This window comes from Oncorhynchus mykiss, chromosome 13 (genome assembly GCF_013265735.2).
Source record: "Oncorhynchus mykiss isolate Arlee chromosome 13, USDA_OmykA_1.1, whole genome shotgun sequence".
Lineage (NCBI taxonomy): Eukaryota > Metazoa > Chordata > Actinopteri > Salmoniformes > Salmonidae > Oncorhynchus > Oncorhynchus mykiss.
This window is the reverse complement of record NC_048577.1, coordinates 13,044,805-13,064,219: the sequence shown is the minus strand read 5'-3', so window position 1 is coordinate 13,064,219 and position 19,415 is coordinate 13,044,805. Positions and strand designations below refer to the sequence as shown.

Here is a 19,415-nt window from a genome sequence, read left to right as displayed (position 1 = left end):
TCCAACAGGCTTTCTTGTGCGTTTCATTACACATGGTTAGAAGAGAAAATGGCGCTTCTCCTGAATCTATTTTATATCAAAAGGAGGGGAGAGAAGTGCTCAGGAGGTAACAGGGCTCGCGCTATTCCTACATTAGTCGCCTGTTATGCTGTCCTATAGCTATTTAAAAACACAACAATTACACAACCATGTCAACTAAGTAAAAGAACCATAAAAGAATGTATTAGTTTTCGAGTGCTTTTCCGTGGAAATGAACGATTTTTCTAACTTTGTTGCGATAGTTGTGGTGGCTATGGAGGTGTCTGAGCGACTGTCACTGTGCTTGTCATTCAACCCACACGACAGCTGTAGCCGGGCTCTCAGCTTTAGGCTTCTGTTCTGTTGTCACATGCAAATGTCCGTATAGAGTTAGTTGAAATATAGTTTGACATTTCCAATCGATAAATGTAGTTTTTAGGATGATAAGGGTAGAAGGTGTATTATTTCGGAGGACGGCGGGAATGCATGCCCGTTTTCCCTCAGCATTGGATTGTGTTGGGGTCACAATATTGTAACGCGTATACTTATAGATCCCTTGTATGTAATCGAGTATGGGGAATGTTATCGGCCTGTAATTGTCTTTAGTTTGACACACAACTGAAGCAACCTCACAGGCCTAGACAATGAAGGGAGAAATATGCCATTAAAGTATGAGGACATTATAGGCCTTTGACATCTGACTGTAAAGGCCAGATGAGTACATTTGTAAAGGTTGCTTGTTTTGTTTGAGTTGATATTTGCTTATTGAACGAGATACCTTTACGGCAGAATACGGGTGAATACATAGGCCTACACGAGGGAGTGTTGGTTTTGATATTCCTTTTGGGGTTATTGTGGACGGCAAAGGCTAGAGATGAAATGGCAATGCCGTTGTGCGTAACTTTAATGTGGTATTTATAGGCCTAACATTGAGGCTTTTCCCCCGGTTGGTTTGGAATTCGGATATGTGTTGACAGTGGTTGGAGAATCAAGTATTGTAGGCTACATTTAACAATTATATACTGATACAACATGTAGTATTTTAGAAATAAAAAATATGGCACACAAGGAAGCGATTTTGGATATATGCTTGGCTAATGTGTTTATGCACTTGAAACAGTTTTGTTCTGCTGACAAGTCATATGAAGGCCTATTTACCTAAATGGAAAATTACTAATCTAAGTGACTGGTTAATTTATTTCAGATGAAAATCTTAAAATTAGGTCACAGTGCAATTTACTGGCCCGTTTCACTGGAATCAGTTTCAGGCCTATGCTGCTTATATGCATATGAAATAACAACAGGACAAATATTATTTTATTAATTTACTTTAAAAAACATGTAACATGTAACATGTGATTAAAACTTTGCATGTGTATATTTGGACTTCACTGTAGCCGTCTGAGAAAAAGCGTTTGAGCGCGCACGGAGCGGTGCGAATTTCACCTATAACTGAGAAGTGCAGGGCAGGACCGGCAGGACCGAACTTGTTTGCCCCTTGAAGCTCGACGGAAGTAGCTTACAGACAGACAGTAGGCCTATTATACACTTAGATTTGAATATCGCCTTAAATGTCACAATCTCAGCACTCGTTTCACTATTTTCCTTTGTCTGGTGGTCCCATAGGCAGTAAACTGTAGGGCTGCCTCTTCTAAAAATACATGACTATTATAACGTTTTGGTTTTTTCAGTGTGCGTCTTGATGTTCTATTTTGTTTAGTCTTTTACCACTATTATTGTATGCTAAAATATAGCAGTAGATCTATAGGTCACGGGGCCTTAACTCCTTTTCTCAGTATAGCCTATATGCCTTACTTGTGGCTGAGGTTGAATTGTACATTTTTTAATGGCATCTCTGACTTCATTTTAATAGGATAATTCACACAATGAATATTATTTTACCAACACGCAAGTGCTTACACGCATAATAGTCCAGATCCCAGACGCGGCCTTCTCAGCTTTGCAAGTGTTTTTCGAAGTTCCATGAATTAATGAATGCCCTTCGTTATTTTAATTGGACTTAATAGCCTACTTTAACCATACAATTGGATGTGTTGTTGTCACTGTGATTTCTATTCACTTTCTGTAACAAGTGTTCAGTTTTAGAATTAGGCCTAAGGAACAGAAACCGCATGTTTGGCTGGGGAGAAATGTAGGCCCTCTCCGTCAGCTCTTTGTAGTAGACACAGGACACAGTCAACGCTTCAGCTAAAATCACTGTGGAAGAAATGTCAGTCTTAAAGAAACGTTTTTCTTATAGAAAATCATAAACAGCATTAATTATTTCTTTAAAGATAGATATGGTCATATTGGTCAGCCGGGGTCAATGTAATTTAGCTTGTAAGAGTTCAGACTTGGCATTATTTAATTTGTTTATGTTTTATTTGCCTATACATTTATTCAGGGCACTTCTTTCAAAAACTGCATATTTAGTTTAGATATATTTCCAAGCCAAGTGCATATGGGGTTGAGCTCCGCGCGCATCATGTTTCTCTTTCTTTCCATTAATTAAAATTAATTGGCTACAGATCCGCCTACATGAGCTGAGCAGCGCGGCGAGCGCGTGCATGATGCCCATATGCGCGTGCATGCTGCCCATATGCGCAATACATATTGATCTTGTTAAGCTTCTGTGAGCTGATTTGTTTTCCTCGCGACTGATAGATTTTTCACCAGTAATTGATTTGTCAGCGTTATAATGATCTGATTTAATTTAAATCTAGTAGCATATTCAGTATTTGCATTATAAAAAAGGCAGTCAAAGTTGCTTGGCCTCAATACATTATGCAGATTATTTGGCAGTGAGAATATGAAAGGAAATACATGATATTTTTTTCTTGTCTGTTCCAATATTATATGTTTGCAAGTTGTGCAAATTCTTGCGATATGATCTTTTGACTAAAAAGTTCCCTCCAAGCGTTGAACGGAGTTTTCAGAGGGCCAATTAACCTTGGTTTTCCGGTGAGTGAGAGAGAGAGTGTGTGTGTGTGTGTTGTGTGTGTGCGTGCTTATCATACCACCCGCGAGAATTATCCTCGCGTTCCTCCGGAATCAACCATTTTGTCTGGAGATTGTCTTTACATTTTCTTCGATTTAACCATGTTGTTAATAATTAAACAATCAGCAATGGGGACATGTGGTAACAAACGTAAACAATCAGTGATACATTATTAATGAGGATAAAAGCTTTGTTGGAATGGACATGCTTAGGTGAGGGACCTTGGGCATGACGCGTAATGGACGCGAAGTATGGATAGCCAAATCAGTACATTTGCAAAGTGGCGCTGGGAGGGTTTTTGAGGAGGAATATGGCACTGTTTTATGTTTTTTTTGTAGGGAGAGGAAGGAGAGGAGGGAACCATTTGCATAAAGGTTTTATGTAATGTGTTTGGATATCAATTATTGCTTCATTCTCCACTCAAGTTTCCCAGAAAATGTGATGTTTAGTGCAGGCTAGACTGCGTCCAGTCTGGATTTGCTTGCGTTTTCACGAGGCTTCCGCAGTCTGCCTTTTACGCACAGTGCCAACCCATTAATTTTTCTGCTGCTCTTGATAACGAAATACGTAACCCTTGCTGGACATGCGTTTAGTTGTTGGTCGATTTAATGGTTTAAAAAAATGTATATATTTTATGTTTAGTATATTCCCCACTTGTTTTAGAATTGATTTCAAGATCAAATGCGTAGGCTTACATAAAACGCACTGAGCCGTGTGTGGCAATGAATGCCCGCGTCATGGTCGACTTGAAAGAAAGAAATGAGTTTAGGCCAAACATAGCTGTGAGCATTAGGTAATGTACGTTTGGTGATAGAGATGATGTCATAATTATCTCTCAAAAAATAATGTAGTTGTAGTTTGATTGCGTGTGAAGGGAAAGCAAGGACACCGCAGTATGTGTGTCCATATTAGTGTGTTTGAGAAGCGTTGCCACGAGATTTGGGCAGGTCAGCGCACAGGGATAAATGTGCAGGGCCAGCTCTAGCCTTTTGGGGGCCCTAAGCGACATACCCTGTAATTGTACACATTTTGCCATGGGGTGGAGAGACATTTTTTAAAAGTTTTAAAGCGGCCTGAGGCCATAAGTGATGTCATGTCTGCCTGGAACCAGCCCTGTCAATGCTTGTAGGTTAACTCCTTCCTTCATCACTTCAGTACTGGAAGCACCAATGAATGATTCAGTAGTTGATGATGATGTCCGTATTTATTATGCAATTGATCGATTTGGAACAGTTGAGAAATCACAAAATAAAATGTTTGTTACATGTCTCATTTTTCAACTATTTCAAATAGATTAGCCTTCACTTTGAAGTTACAGCTTGCCATGTTAAATAGATGGCTACCCAAACTACATGCTCCAGCCAAACGCTACTCCCATGGACGTTAGTTTCTTCTCCGCAATGAGTCTGGATCTGAGTACCCCCCCAACGATTTCTAGAACGCGAACACATTCTAACCATTCTGATTGGTCCCAGAAACCGATGGGTTGGGCCAGCACCAGACATACATGTGGGTAAAGCAGCTTTTAGAAAATTCATCACTGGCTTTGATACTCTGATTGGTTAGAAATGATCTAATTGCTGATGACTTTGTTTTTTCCCCAACATTCCTCATTTTGACATCACCACAAACAACTTCAATGATGGCAGTCTCAGACTGACTATGTAGCTAACATAGAGCAGTGGAAGAATTCAGTTTGAGTCGTCAGGTAAAGATAGATAGGCCTTAGTCCTGATGTCAGGCGGTAAGTCTGTCAGTAGTGTGAGTTATTCTCACCCAGTTTGTCCTCCAGGGACCTCATGCGTCAGCGGTGGGTTTTGGTTACACCAGCACCGGATGGTGACTGGGGTGTACGGTGGTGTTGGTGTAAGCCGAGGTGGCCTCCCTTGATCCGGTAACATAGCCTACCAAGCTGGTAACATCGTTCCTGCCGTGGTGTCACTTTTCACTACACCGACACCGGGACAGGAGCTGGTGTTGGACATAGAAATATAACTATTAGAATGGGACCCGCAGCCCCTCCACCTATCAGGGAACATTGACTTGAATGGAGATGCCCATTCTAGTCGTTGTATTTCTATGATGGTGGAGCTGAGAATACGCATAAGGTTTGGGGTGATGGATGGGTAGAATGCCCCGGCGCTGCCTGGCAGGGTGACACCCTGCACTACATTGTGTTCTGGTTACTTATTCATCTCCCCCAGGCTAATGGATCACACCGCTCTGCCTGGGGTCAGCTTCTGCCTGCGGTCAGCTTCTGCCTGGGGTCAGCTCTGCTTAGGGTCAGTTTTGCCTGGGGTCAACTCTACCTGGGGTCAGCTTCTGCCTGGGGTCAGCTCTGCTTAGGGTCAGTTTTGCCTGGGGTCAACTCTACCTGGGGTCAGCTTCTGCCTGGGGTCAGCTCTGCTTAGGGTCAGTTTTGCCTGGGGTCGACTCTACCTCGGGTCAGCTTCTGCCTGGGGTCAGCTCTGCCTGGGGTCAGCTCTGCCTGGGGTCAGCTCTGCCTGGTGGGCCCTGTGCTAGTACATATGTTCTATGTGTATAGGACTATGTCTGTTATATATACTGCAGTGCTTGTAAATGTGTACATTTACTGTATGTGTTTATGCACGCTTGTACGCATCCATGTAATAATACATGTATTATATACATTTACTATACTGTATGCATAATGAGAAAGAATGTACATGCATATATACATCGCCACATTTAAACAGAATGCTCCATCTCTACCACTGGTAACCTAATGATGCAAGCACTAAAGTCCCAGCTAGCCGAAGTCCTGTAGGATACCTTGTACTATATCTCTCATCCCGGGCCGGGGGCCGGGTGCCTCTCCTCTCCTCCTGCCTTTGAGGAAGATGAGTTAAGTCTGTTCATCTTTTTATCTGTGCAGTCTTCCTGACCATGGAAAATGAATTTACCACACTTTACCGCCGCCCCTCCACAATCACCATGCAGCACAGGATAATAGGTTGCTGACTGTCCCCTGTGTGTGTGTGTGTGTGTGTGTGTTTGTGTGTGTGTGTGAGAGAGAGAGAGAGAGAGAGAGAGAGTGATTGTGTTTGTGTGTGTTTGTGTGTGTGTGTGTGTGTGTGTGTGTGTGTGTGTGTGTGTGTGAGAGAGAGAGAGAGAGAGAGAGTTTGTGTGTGTGTATCACACTCCAACCCCCCAGCATGGATTAGATTTTGGCTAAGCTGTGGCCAGTGGTAGCAGGCAGCCCCTACAGCGGTCTGGTGGCGGTCTGCGATATACTGCTGTGGAACACACACGCACACACACACACGTTCCAGATATACATAGTGAGGATTGTGGTGGAGGGAAGAAGTTAACTATAATCAGTTCAGTATGGTACAATATGTGTGTGTGTGGGTGTCGATACGATAGAGAGAAGAATAGATGACAAACAGCCGTATCCTCCTCTCCTCAGCCAAGCCAATCTCACCATGAGAAAACACATTTTATATTCAATGTGAAATGTGGCCATTATAAGGCACCTATTTGCTTAGTTTAAAGATTAGAGATAAAGTGTATTGTCGAGCTCTGAAAAACCTAATCATTCAATTCACTCATGAGTTCCCTCTGTAGGGTATTAAATTCTATCAGACATCAGAACCAAATGTACACACATACCAATAATGAAACGGTGTAGATAGATGAAGGCCACAGACTCTGTCTGTGTCCAACATAGTACCCTATTCTCTACATTATGCACTATGGACCCTGGTCAAAAGTAGTGTACTATTTAGGGAATAGGGTGCCATTTGTGAGGCAGCCTCTGAGCCTGAGCCCACACAGTCTACAGACAGACCAGCCTGCGTTTGCCAACTATCAACCAGGAACATACATAAGGTAAGGATGGAGAGGTTGTGTCCCAAATGCCACCCTATTCCCTAAACAGTACACTACTTTTGACCATGGCCTACAGGGGAAAGGTTGCCATTTGGGACTCTGCCAAAGTCTGTGATTCTGCCAAGTTGAAGACAACTTTCAGAAGACGTGATAACGGAAAGACGTAATGACAGACGTGAAGGATGAGAGGAGTGAGGGATGAGAGGAGTGAGGGATGAGAAGAGGCTCTCTGGCAGCTGCCCTGGAAGAGAAGAGACTCCCATTTTATTTTTCTTCCTCCTCCCTCCACTTTCTTCTCCTCGTCAACTCGCCTCTGTTGAAGAGAGAGCAACGGTTGGGAAGGATCCTCAACTCTGGAGGAGATGTTGTTGTTTCCCCCTCCTCCCCCCTCCTCCCCCTGCCTCACCCGTTTGTGTTTCTTCTCTTTTTCGTCGGGTAGCTAACCCACTGAATGGGACAAGGCGGTTAACCGTGAAATGAAAGCTCCTAGTTACTTTGTAGGGTTTTTCTCCAAAGAGGATTTGACACATCATGCATCCACACACACACAGACCACTCACACACACACAGACCACTCACACACACACAGACCACTCACACACACACAGACCACTCACACACACACAGACCACTCACACACACACAGACCACTCACACACACACAGACCACTCACACACACACAGACCACTCACACACACACACATAGACCACTCACACACACACAGACCACTCACACACACACAGACCACTCACACACACACAGACCACTCACACACACATAGACCACTCACACACACATAGACCACTCACACACACACAGACCACTTACACACACACAGACCACTCACACATTCACAGAACACTCACACACACACACACTCACACACACACAGACCACTCACACACACACATAGACCACTCACACACACACAGACCACTCACACACACACAGACCACTCACACACACACAGACCACTCACACACACACAGACCACTCACACACACATAGACCACTCACACACACATAGACCACTCACACACACACAGACCACTTACACACACACAGACCACTCACACACACACAGACCACTCACACACTCACAGACCACTCACACACACACAGACCACTCACACACACATAGACCACTCACACACACACATACCACTCACACACACACAGACCACTCACACACACACAGACCACTCACGCATACACAGACCACTCACACATACACAGACCAATCACGCATACACAGACCACTCATGCATACACAGACCACTCACGCATACACAGACCACTCACGCATACACCGACCACTCACGCATACACAGACCACTCACACATACACAGACCACTCACGCATACACAGACCACTCACACATACACAGTACAGAAATATCTAATTAGAGCCGCTAGATCAATGTATAGGCATTGATTTCTGACAAAGCAGATCTATTGAATACGTTTTTATATTCTATATGTATTTTCTACAGTGCCTTGCGAAAGTATTCGGCCCCCTTGAACTTTGCGACCTTTTGCCACATTTCAGGCTTCAAACATAAAGATATAAAACTGTATTTTTTTGTGAAGAATCAACAACAAGTGGGACACAATCATGAATTGGAACGACATTTATTGGATATTTCAAACTTTTTTAACAAATCAAAAACTGAAAAATTGGGCGTGCAAAATTATTCAGCCCCCTTAAGTTAATACTTTGTAGCGCCACCTTTTGCTGCGATTACAGCTGTAGGTCGCTTGGGGTATGTCTCTATCAGTTTTGCACATCGAGAGACTGACATTTTTTCCCATTCCTCCTTGCAAAACAGCTCAAGCTCAGTGAGGTTGGATGGAGAGCATTTGTGAACAGCAGTTTTCAGTTCTTTCCACAGATTCTCGATTGGATTCAGGTCTGGACTTTGACTTGGTCATTCTAACACCTGGATATGTTTATTTTTGAACCATTCCATTGTAGATTTTGCTTTATGTTTTGGATCATTGTCTTGTTGGAAGACAAATCTCCGTCCCAGTCTCAGGTCTTTTGCAGACTCCATCAGGTTTTCTTCCAGAATGGTCCTGTATTTGGCTCCATCCATCTTCCCATCAATTTTAACCATCTTCTCTGTCCCTGCTGAAGAAAAGCAGGCCCAAACCATGATGCTGCCACCACCATGTTTGACAGTGGGGATGGTGTGTTCAGCTGTGTTGCTTTTACGCCAAACATAACGTTTTGCATTGTTGCCAAAAAGTTCGATTTTGGTTTCATCTGAACAGAGCACCTTCTTCCACATGTTTGGTGTGTCTCCCAGGTGGCTTGTGGCAAACTTTAAACAACACTTTTTATGGATATCTTTAAGAAATGGCTTTCTTCTTGCCACTCTTCCATAAAGGCCAGATTTGTGCAATATACAACTGATTGTTGTCCTATGGACAGAGTCTCCCACCTCAGCTGTAGATCTCTGCAGTTCATCCAGAGTGATCATGGGCCTCTTGGCTGCATCTCTGATCAGTCTTCTCCTTGTATGAGCTGAAAGTTTAGAGGGACGGCCAGGTCTTGGTAGATTTGCAGTGGTCTGATACTCCTTCCATTTCAATATTATCGCTTGCACAGTGCTCCTTGGGATGTTTAAAGCTTGGGAAATCTTTTTGTATCCAAATCCGGCTTTAAACTTCTTCACAACAGTATCTCGGACCTGCCTGGTGTGTTCCTTGTTCTTCATGATGCTCTCTGCGCTTTTAACGGACCTCTGAGACTATCACAGTGCAGGTGCATTTATACAGAGACTTGATTACACACAGATGGATTGTATTTATCATCATTAGTCATTTAGGTCAACATTGGATCATTCAGAGATCCTCACTGAACTTCTGGAGAGAGTTTGCTGCACTGAAAGTAAAGGGGCTGAATAATTTTGCACGCCCAATTTTTCAGTTTTTGAATTGTTAAAAAAGTTTGAAATATCCAATAAATGTCGTTCCACTTCATGATTGTGTCTCACTTGTTGTTGATTCTTCACAAAAAAAATACAGTTTTATATCTTTATGTTTGAAGCCTGAAATGTGGAAAAAGGTCGCAAAGTTCAAGGGGGCCGAATACTTTCGCAAGGCACTGTATGTTGAATTAGAGTGACTAAACACTATGTCCAAGCATCCAGCGGCAATTAGATGTATAGATCCTCTCCCTTCATTTCTGCAACAGCAGTTCTATTGAGTCCATGTATAGTGTGTTCTATGTCTGAGAAATGCCCCTGGCTGGTAAGCAATTCTATGAATGCATTTCTATATTATACAGCTATGTATTTTATGGGGAAAATGCCCTTGCTAAATTTGGTGGGAGACGTTTATTATAGACGGAAAAATACAAGGGTTTTATTAAACAAATAGATGTCACGCTCTTCTCAGTAGAAATGAAGAAAGTGTAACGTGGATCGTTCTGACATGATTGAAACCAGGCAGTCAGCCGTGAAAACCATGTCTCAGTTCGGAGATGCTCCATCCCATTAAAGGCCTTGACTAAATCCTCCGTCTCAGATGATTTTCTACTTACGTCTTCATCAGGTGCTTGATACAATGTTTGCGTCACGTGTTTCGATACAGTTGACATTTTTGTCTTTTAGCAAACACTCTTATCCAGAGAGACTAACAGGAGAAATTAGGGTTAAGTGCCTTGCTCAAGGGTACCTGGCCAGATGTTTCACCTAGTCGGCTCGGGGATTCGAACCAGTGACCTTTCGTTTACTGGCCCAGCTCTCTAACCATTAGGCTCACTGCATCATGTATTAGTAAACTGAAGAGAATTTGCAGACAGAAGCTTCACTGTCAGATAGGTTAGAAATATATATATATCCAGTGTAGACAGTTGATCTGAAGATTTGCAGGAAAGACGTAGTGCCAGATAATAATCTGACTGGTTAGCTGCTAGGTTAAAGAAGTAACAACACAGCATATGAAGCAGGTAGAACAGCCTGATTGGTTAGCTGCTAGGTTAAAGAAGTAATAACACAGCATATGAAGCAGGTAGAACAGCCTGATTGGTTAGCTGCTAGGTTAAAGAAGTAATAACACAGCATATGAAGCAGGTAGAACAGCCTGATTGGTTAGCTGCTAGGTTAAAGAAGTAATAACACAGCATATGACGCAGGTAGAACAGCCTGATTGGTTAGCTGCTAGGTTAAAGAAGTAATAACACAGCATATGAAGCAGGTAGAACAGCCTGATTGGTTAGCTGCTAGGTTAAAGAAGTAATAACACAGCATATGACGCAGGTAGAACAGCCTGATTGGTTAGCTGCTAGGTTGAAGAAGTAATAACACAGCATATGAAGCAGGTAGAACAGCCTGATTGGTTAGCTGCTAGGTTAAAGAAGTAATAACACAGCATATGAAGCAGGTAGAACAGCCTGATTGGTTAGCTGCTAGGTTAAAGAAGTAATAACACAGCATATGACGCAGGTAGAACAGCCTGATTGGTTAGCTGCTAGGTTAAAGAAGTAATAACACAGCATATGAAGCAGGTAGAACAGCCTGATTGGTTAGCTGCTAGGTTAAAGAAGTAATAACACAGCATATGAAGCAGGTAGAACAGCCTGATTGGTTAGCTGCTAGGTAAAGAAGTAACAACACAGCATATGAAGCAGGTAGAACAGCCTGATTGGTTAGCTGCTAGGTTAAAGAAGTAATAACACAGCATATGACGCAGGTAGAACAGCCTGACTGGTTAGCTGCTAGGTTAAAGAAGTAATAACACAGCATATGAAGCAGGTAGAACAGCCTGATTGGTTAGCTGCTAGGTTAAAGAAGTAATAACACAGCATATGACGCAGGTAGAACAGCCTGACTGGTTAGCTGCTAGGTTAAAGAAGTAATAACACAGCATATGAAGCAGGTAGAACAGCCTGATTGGTTAGCTGCTAGGTTAAAGAAGTAATAACACAGCATATGAAGCAGGTAGAACAGCCTGACTGGTTAGCTGCTAGGTTAAAGAAGTAATAACACAGCATATGAAGCAGGTAGAACAGCCTGATTGGTTAGCTGCTAGGTTAAAGAAGTAATAACACAGCATATGAAGCAGGTAGAACAGCCTGATTGGTTAGCTGCTAGGTTAAAGAAGTAATAACACAGCATATGAAGCAGGTAGAACAGCCTGATTGGTTAGCTGCTAGGTTAAAGAAGTAATAACACAGCATATGAAGCAGGTAGAACAGCCTGATTGGTTAGCTGCTAGGTTAAAGAAGTAATAACACAGCATATGAAGCAGGTAGAACAGCCTGACTGGTTAGCTGCTAGGTTAAAGAAGTAATAACACAGCATATGAAGCAGGTAGAACAGCCTGACTGGTTAGCTGCTAGGTTAAAGAAGTAATAACACAGCATATGAAGCAGGTAGAACAGCCTGATTGGTTAGCTGCTAGGTTAAAGAAGTAATAACACAGCATATGAAGCAGGTAGAACAGCCTGATTGGTTAGCTGCTAGGTTAAAGAAGTAATAACACAGCATATGAAGCAGGTAGAACAGCCTGATTGGTTAGCTGCTAGGTTAAAGAAGTAATAACACAGCATATGACGCAGGTAGAACAGCCTGATTGGTTAGCTGCTAGGTAAAGAAGTAATAACACAGCATATGAAGCAGGTAGAACAGCCTGATTGGTTAGCTGCTAGGTTAAAGAAGTAATAACACAGCATATGAAGCAGGTAGAACAGCCTGATTGGTTAGCTGCTAGGTTAAAGAAGTAATAACACAGCATATGACGCAGGTAGAACAGCCTGATTGGTTAGCTGCTAGGTAAAGAAGTAATAACACAGCATATGAAGCAGGTAGAACAGCCTGATTGGTTAGCTGCTAGGTTAAAGAAGTAATAACACAGCATATGAAGCAGGTAGAACAGCCTGACTGGTTAGCTGCTAGGTTAAAGAAGTAATAACACAGCATATGAAGCAGGTAGAACAGCCTGATTGGTTAGCTGCTAGGTAAAGAAGTAATAACACAGCATATGAAGCAGGTAGAACAGCCTGATTGGTTAGCTGCTAGGTTGAAGAAGTAATAACACAGCATATGAAGCAGGTAGAACAGCCTGATTGGTTAGCTGCTAGGTTAAAGAAGTAATAACACAGCATATGAAGCAGGTAGAACAGCCTGATTGGTTAGCTGCTAGGTAAAGAAGTAATAACACAGCATATGAAGCAGGTAGAACAGCCTGATTGGTTAGCTGCTAGGTTAAAGAAGTAATAACACAGCATATGACGCAGGTAGAACAGCCTGATTGGTTAGCTGCTAGGTAAAGAAGTAATAACACAGCATATGAAGCAGGTAGAACAGCCTGATTGGTTAGCTGCTAGGTTAAAGAAGTAATAACACAGCATATGAAGCAGGTAGAACAGCCTGATTGGTTAGCTGCTAGGTTAAAGAAGTAATAACACAGCATATGAAGCAGGTAGAACAGCCTGATTGGTTAGCTGCTAGGTTAAAGAAGTAATAACACAGCATATGACGCAGGTAGAACAGCCTGATTGGTTAGCTGCTAGGTAAAGAAGTAATAACACAGCATATGAAGCAGGTAGAACAGCCTGATTGGTTAGCTGCTAGGTTAAAGAAGTAATAACACAGCATATGAAGCAGGTAGAACAGCCTGATTGGTTAGCTGCTAGGTAAAGAAGTAATAACACAGCATATGAAGCAGGTAGAACAGCCTGATTGGTTAGCTGCTAGGTTAAAGAAGTAATAACACAGCATATGAAGCAGGTAGAACAGCCTGATTGGTTAGCTGCTAGGTTAAAGAAGTAATAACACAGCATATGAAGCAGGTAGAACAGCCTGATTGGTTTGATCCCCGTTAGATGGGACCATAGAGATACATGTGTATGATTAGTGTTCTATTTAGTCCTGTGGTTGGAACAAGCATTCGTCAACCATACAGCTAGATATAGGTTAGTGTATGTGTAATACAGTACCCTTTGCCAGTTGATCTGATCATAGGATACCATAGGTCTAGAGTACCAGTGCTTCACTGCATTGGCATGACACAACACACACTGAAGGTCATTTATTTTAGTGTGTTTGTACCACAGGGAGCGTTTGCATGGGGAGGTGTTGACAGGAGCGTCTAATGCTGTAGGCATGTTAGACTGTCACATCAATATAGAGCAGCTCTCTCACTCTTTTTCTCTCTCTCTGTCTCTGTCCCTCTCTCCCTTTGTCCCTCCCCTCTCTCTCACTCTCTGTCCCTCTCTCTCTCTGTCTCTGTCCCTCTCTCCCTTTGTCCCTCCCCTCTCTCTCTGTCCCTCCCTCCCCTCTCTCTCTGTCCCCTCTCTCCCTTTGTCCCTCCCCTCTCTCTCTCTGTCCCCTCTCTCTCTCACTCTCTGTCCCCCCCCCCCTCTCTCTCTCTCTCTCTCTCTCTCTCTCTCTCTCTCACTCACTCACTCTGTCTCTGTCCCCTCTCTCTCTGCCCCCCCTTTCTGTCCCTGTCCCCTCTCTTTTGCACTCTCTCTCTATCTCTTTCTCTCTCTCTCGGTTCCTCTCTCGCCCACTCTCTCTCCGATCCCTCTCTTTCTCTCTGACCCCTCTCTTTCTCTGTCTGTCCCCTCTCTTTCTCTTATTGTCCCCTCTCTTTCGCTTACTGTCCCATCTCTTTCTCTTACTGTCCCCTCTCTTTCTCTTACTGTCCCCTCTCTTTCTCTTACTGTCCCCTCTCTTTCTCTTACTGTCCCCTCTCTCTCTCTCTCTCTCTCTCTCTCTCTCTCTCTCTCTCTCTCTCTCTCTCTCTCTGTCCCTCCCCATTCTCTCTCTCTGTCCCCCCTCTCTCTCTTACCCTCTCTCTCTCTGTCCCTCCCCATTCTCTCTCTCTCTCTGCCCCCCTCTCTGTCCTTCTCTCTCTCTCTCTCTGTCAGTCAGTCCAGTACTTTTCGTACTGAAAAACGTCCTTTGATTCCGTACACCACTGTAGTAGAAGTGTGCTAGCTGGGCTAGGCCTGGACAGTACAGTCAGTCAGTCTCAGTAGAACAAAGTGTTCTCTAACTCTCTGCTCTCCTCTACTCTCAACTCACTGCTCTCACTCCTCTGGAGAGAGGAGGAGGGTTTTGGCTGCCCTCCAGGGGTGGAAAAATCTATAAGCCATTACGTAATATACCATATCTTTACCTTAGGTGAACCCAGTACAAGATCCACAGCTGTGAGCACACAGAGGGAGGCAGGGAGGCCTGTGTGGAAAAGAGATTGTGTGTGTAGGGAGAGAGAAAGAGTGTGTGTGTGTGTGTCTGTGTGTGTGTGTGTGTGTGTGTCTGTGTAGAAACAGAGAGAGGGAGAATGAGTGTGTGTGTGTGTGTGTGTGTGTGTGTGTGTGTGTGTGTGTGTGTGCCTGTGTAGAAACAGAGAGAGGGAGAATGAGTGTGTGTGTGTCTGTGTAGAAACAGAGAGAGGGAGAATGAGTGTGTGTGTGTGTGTGTGTGTGTGTGTGTGTGTGTGTGTGTGTGTGTGTGTGTCTGTGTAGAAACAGAGAGAGGGAGAATGTGTGTGTGTCTGTGTGTCTGTGTAGAAACAGAGAGAGGGAGAATGAGTGTGTGTGTGTGTGTGTCTGTGTAGAAACAGAGAGAGGGAGAATGAGTGTGTGTGTGTGTGTCTGTGTAGAAACAGAGAGAGGGAGAATGAGTGTGTGTGTGTGTGTGTGTGTGTCTGTGTAGAAACAGAGAGAGGGAGAATGTGTGTGTGTCTGTGTAGAAACAGAGAGAGGGAGAATGAGTGTGTGTGTGTGTGTGTCTGTGTAGAAACAGAGAGAGGGAGAATGAGTGTGTGTGTGTGTGTGTCTGTGTAGAAACAGAGAGAGGGAGAATGAGTGTGTGTGTGTGTGTGTGTGTCTGTGTAGAAACAGAGAGAGGGAGAATGAGTGTGTGTGTGTGTGTCTGTGTAGAAACAGAGAGAGGGAGAATGAGTGTGTGTGTGTGTGTGTGTGTCTGTGTAGAAACAGAGAGAGGGAGAATGAGTGTGTGTGTGTGTGTGTGTGTGTGTCTGTGTAGAAACAGAGAGAGGGAGAATGAGTGTGTGTGCTGTATTAGAGAGAGATTTCTCTGTGGCCAGTCTGCAGCACTTACAGACCCTCACATCAACAGGTCACATCACAACTCTATTGTAACATTCCTTCCTTTCTGTTTTTCATCTATGTATTTGTTCATTTTCAAGCATACTTTTTTTAAAAGCAGCATTTGCATAGATCTACTAAAGAGGAGACTTCTTCAGGATTCTTCACAGTGACTTGGCTAAGTGATCCTGATGCTCGTAGAGTAAGTCAGATCGTCTGTGATTCATTTATTTTGATTATATATACATTTAAATCAGAGTACTGTTGTGTGATGCGAAACGCCATGGCAACGTACTGCACTGTACTTCTAAAGCTGCTTCTTCCCGCATACAGATGAGTGTGTGTGTATGTGTGCATACAGATGAGTGTGTGTGTATGTGTGCATACAGATGAGTGTGTGTGAATACATGCATACAGATGAGTGTGTGTGTGTATGCGTGCATACAGATGAGTGTGTGTGTATGCGTGCATACAGATGAGTGTGTGTGAATACGTGCATACAGATGAGTGTGTGTGTATGCGTGCATACAGATGAGTGTGTGTGAATACGTGCATACAGATGAGTGTGTGTGAATACGTGCATACAGATGAGTGTGTGTGTATGCGTGCATACAGATGAGTGCGTGTGAATACGTGCATACAGATGAGTGTGTGTGTATGTGTGCATACAGATGAGTGTGTGTGTATGTGTGCATACAGATGAGTGTGTGTGAATACGTGCATACAGATGAGTGTGTGTGTATGCGTGCATACAGATGAGTGTGTGTGTATGCGTGCATACAGATGAGTGTGTGTGAATACGTGCATACAGATGAGTGTGTGTGTATGCGTGCATACAGATGAGTGTGTGTGAATACGTGCATACAGATGAGTGTGTGTGTATGCGTGCATACAGATGAGTGTGTGTGAATACGTGCATACAGGTGAGTGTGTGTGAATACGTGCATACAGATGAGTGTGTGTGAATACGTGCATACAGATGAGTGTGTGTGTATGCGTGCATACAGATGAGTGTGTGTGTGTGTGTGTATGCGTGCATACAGATGAGTGTGTGTGAATGCGTACATACAGATGAGTGTGTGTGTATGCGTGCATACAGATGAGTGTGTGTGTATGCGTGCATACAGATGAGTGTGTGTGAATACGTGCATACAGGTGAGTGTGTGTGAATACGTGCATACAGATGAGTGTGTGTGAATACGTGCATACAGATGAGTGTGTGTGTATGCGTGCATACAGATGAGTGTGTGTGTGTGTGTGTGTGTGTGAATGCGTACATACAGATGAGTGTGTGTGTATGCGTGCATACAGATGAGTGTGTGTGTATGTGTGCATACAGATGAGTGTGTGTGTATGCGTGCATACAGATGAGTGTGTGTGAATGCGTGCATACAGATGAGTGTGTGTGAATGCGTGCATACAGATGAGTGTGTGTGTATGCGTGCATACAGATGAGTGTGTGTGTATGCGTGCATACAGATGAGTGTGTGTGAATGCGTGCATACAGATGAGTGTGTGTGAATGCGTGCATACAGATGAGTGTGTGTGAATACGTGCATACAGATGAGTGTGTGTGAATGCATACATACAGGTGTGTTTGAAAACGGGAGTATGAGGCCGCAGGCCGTGCAGCGCTGAACAGACCTGCTTTTCACTTCATACATTGACAGTGTTGACACGTCAACGCTTTCATCCCATAATATGCACTAATCATGGCTTGACAAGATGGGCCAGGCCTGCATCCCAAATGGCACCCTATGGGCCCTGGTCAAAAGTAGTGAACCCTATGGGCCCTGGTCAAAAGTAGTGAACCCTATGGGCCCTGGTCAAAAGTAGTGAACCCTATGGGCCCTGGTCAAAAGTAGTGAACCCTATGGGCCCTGGTCAAAAGTAGTGAACCCTATGGGCCCTGGTCAAAAGTAGTGCACTATAGAGGCCCTGGTCAAAAGTAGTGCACCCTATGGGCCCTGGTCAAAAGTAGTGCACCCTATGGGCCCTGGTCAAAAGTAGTGCACTATAGAGGCCCTGGTCAAAAGTAGTGCACTAAGAGGCCCTGGTCAAAAGTAGTGCACTATAGTAGTGCAGACTTTTTGGTTTGGATGTGACTGACACCATCTTGAGTTTGTGCGAGTACCGGCCTCACGATACATACATTCCTCCTTAATGGCTGTTGTCGTGATTCTCTGTCCGTGTGAATATATTCCATTGGCCCAAACGTGTTCCTCTACACATCGATGCTTGGTGAGGGTCTAGTGTTGTTCAGGAAGGGTCACGTTCAATTAATTGGATTCAGGTGCCTGCTGCTGTTTTCAATCTGATTGCAGACTACTTCCTATAATACAGGGGTCGGCAACAGGCGTCCCGCGGGTCAAAACCGGCCCGGGAAGGATTCTTTTTGGCCTGCCAAAGTTTAGTAAAAAAAAACACACAAAAAAACATATATTTGTTTGAAATTCAGCAAAAAAATATATAAAAAGCACATATTTTCCCAGGAATAAAAAGAAACGTGATCTTGTCTCAACGTAATCAAAGTATGAAATGAGTGAAATGTCCAAATACAATCTCTTTTTGGGCTTACGTGTAGTTGTGGTCAATTTGCAGTGTACAGATTAATATAATTATCTTTGCGACCCCCGACCCTCCAAGGCTGAATGGAGTTACCTACCCCTGCTCTAAGAGGATCCACCTGACAGAAATATTGACAATTAAATAACATGGTAAGAATCAGTCAACTCTGATGATGATCGTTATTAAACTGTCCGTAATGACGGCTGATAATAACATGGTAAGAATCAGTCAACTCTGATGATGATCGTTATTAAACTCTCCGTAATGACGGCTGATAATAACATGGTAAGAATCAGTCAACTCTGATGATGATCGTTGTTAAACTGTCCGTAATGACGGCTGATAATAACATGGTAAGAATCAGTCAACTCTGATGATGATCGTTATTAAACTGTCCGTAATGACGGCTGATAATAACATGGTAAGAATCAGTCAACTCTGATGATGATCGTTGTTAAACTGTCCGTAATGACGGCTGATAATAAATAACATGGTAAGAATCAGTCAACTCTGATGATGATCGTTATTAAACTGTCCGTAATGACGGCTGATAATAACATGGTAAGAATCAGTCAACACTGATGATGATCGTTATTAAACTGTCCGTAATGACGGCTGATAATAACATGGTAAGAATCAGTCAACTCTGATGATGATCGTTGTTAAACTGTCCGTAATGACGGCTGATAATAACATGGTAAGAATCAGTCAACTCTGATGATGATCGTTGTTAAACTGTCCGTAATGACGGCTGATAATAACATGGTAAGAATCAGTCAACTCTGATGATGATCGTTGTTAAACTGTCCATAATGACGGCTGATAATAACATGGTAAGAATCAGTCAACTCTGATGATGATCGTTATTAAACTCTCCGTAATGACGGCTGATAATAACATGGTAAGAATC

The 19,415-nt window shown here is 43.3% G+C and overlaps 1 protein-coding gene across 20 annotated transcripts in view; it reads left to right on the top strand.

Moving 5' to 3' along the window:
- The window catches only part of LOC110485647 (nuclear factor 1 X-type), a 175,121-nt gene that overhangs the window by 19,663 nt on the left and 136,043 nt on the right, over nucleotides 1-19,415 (top strand). The gene's annotated exons all lie outside the window — the stretch shown is intronic.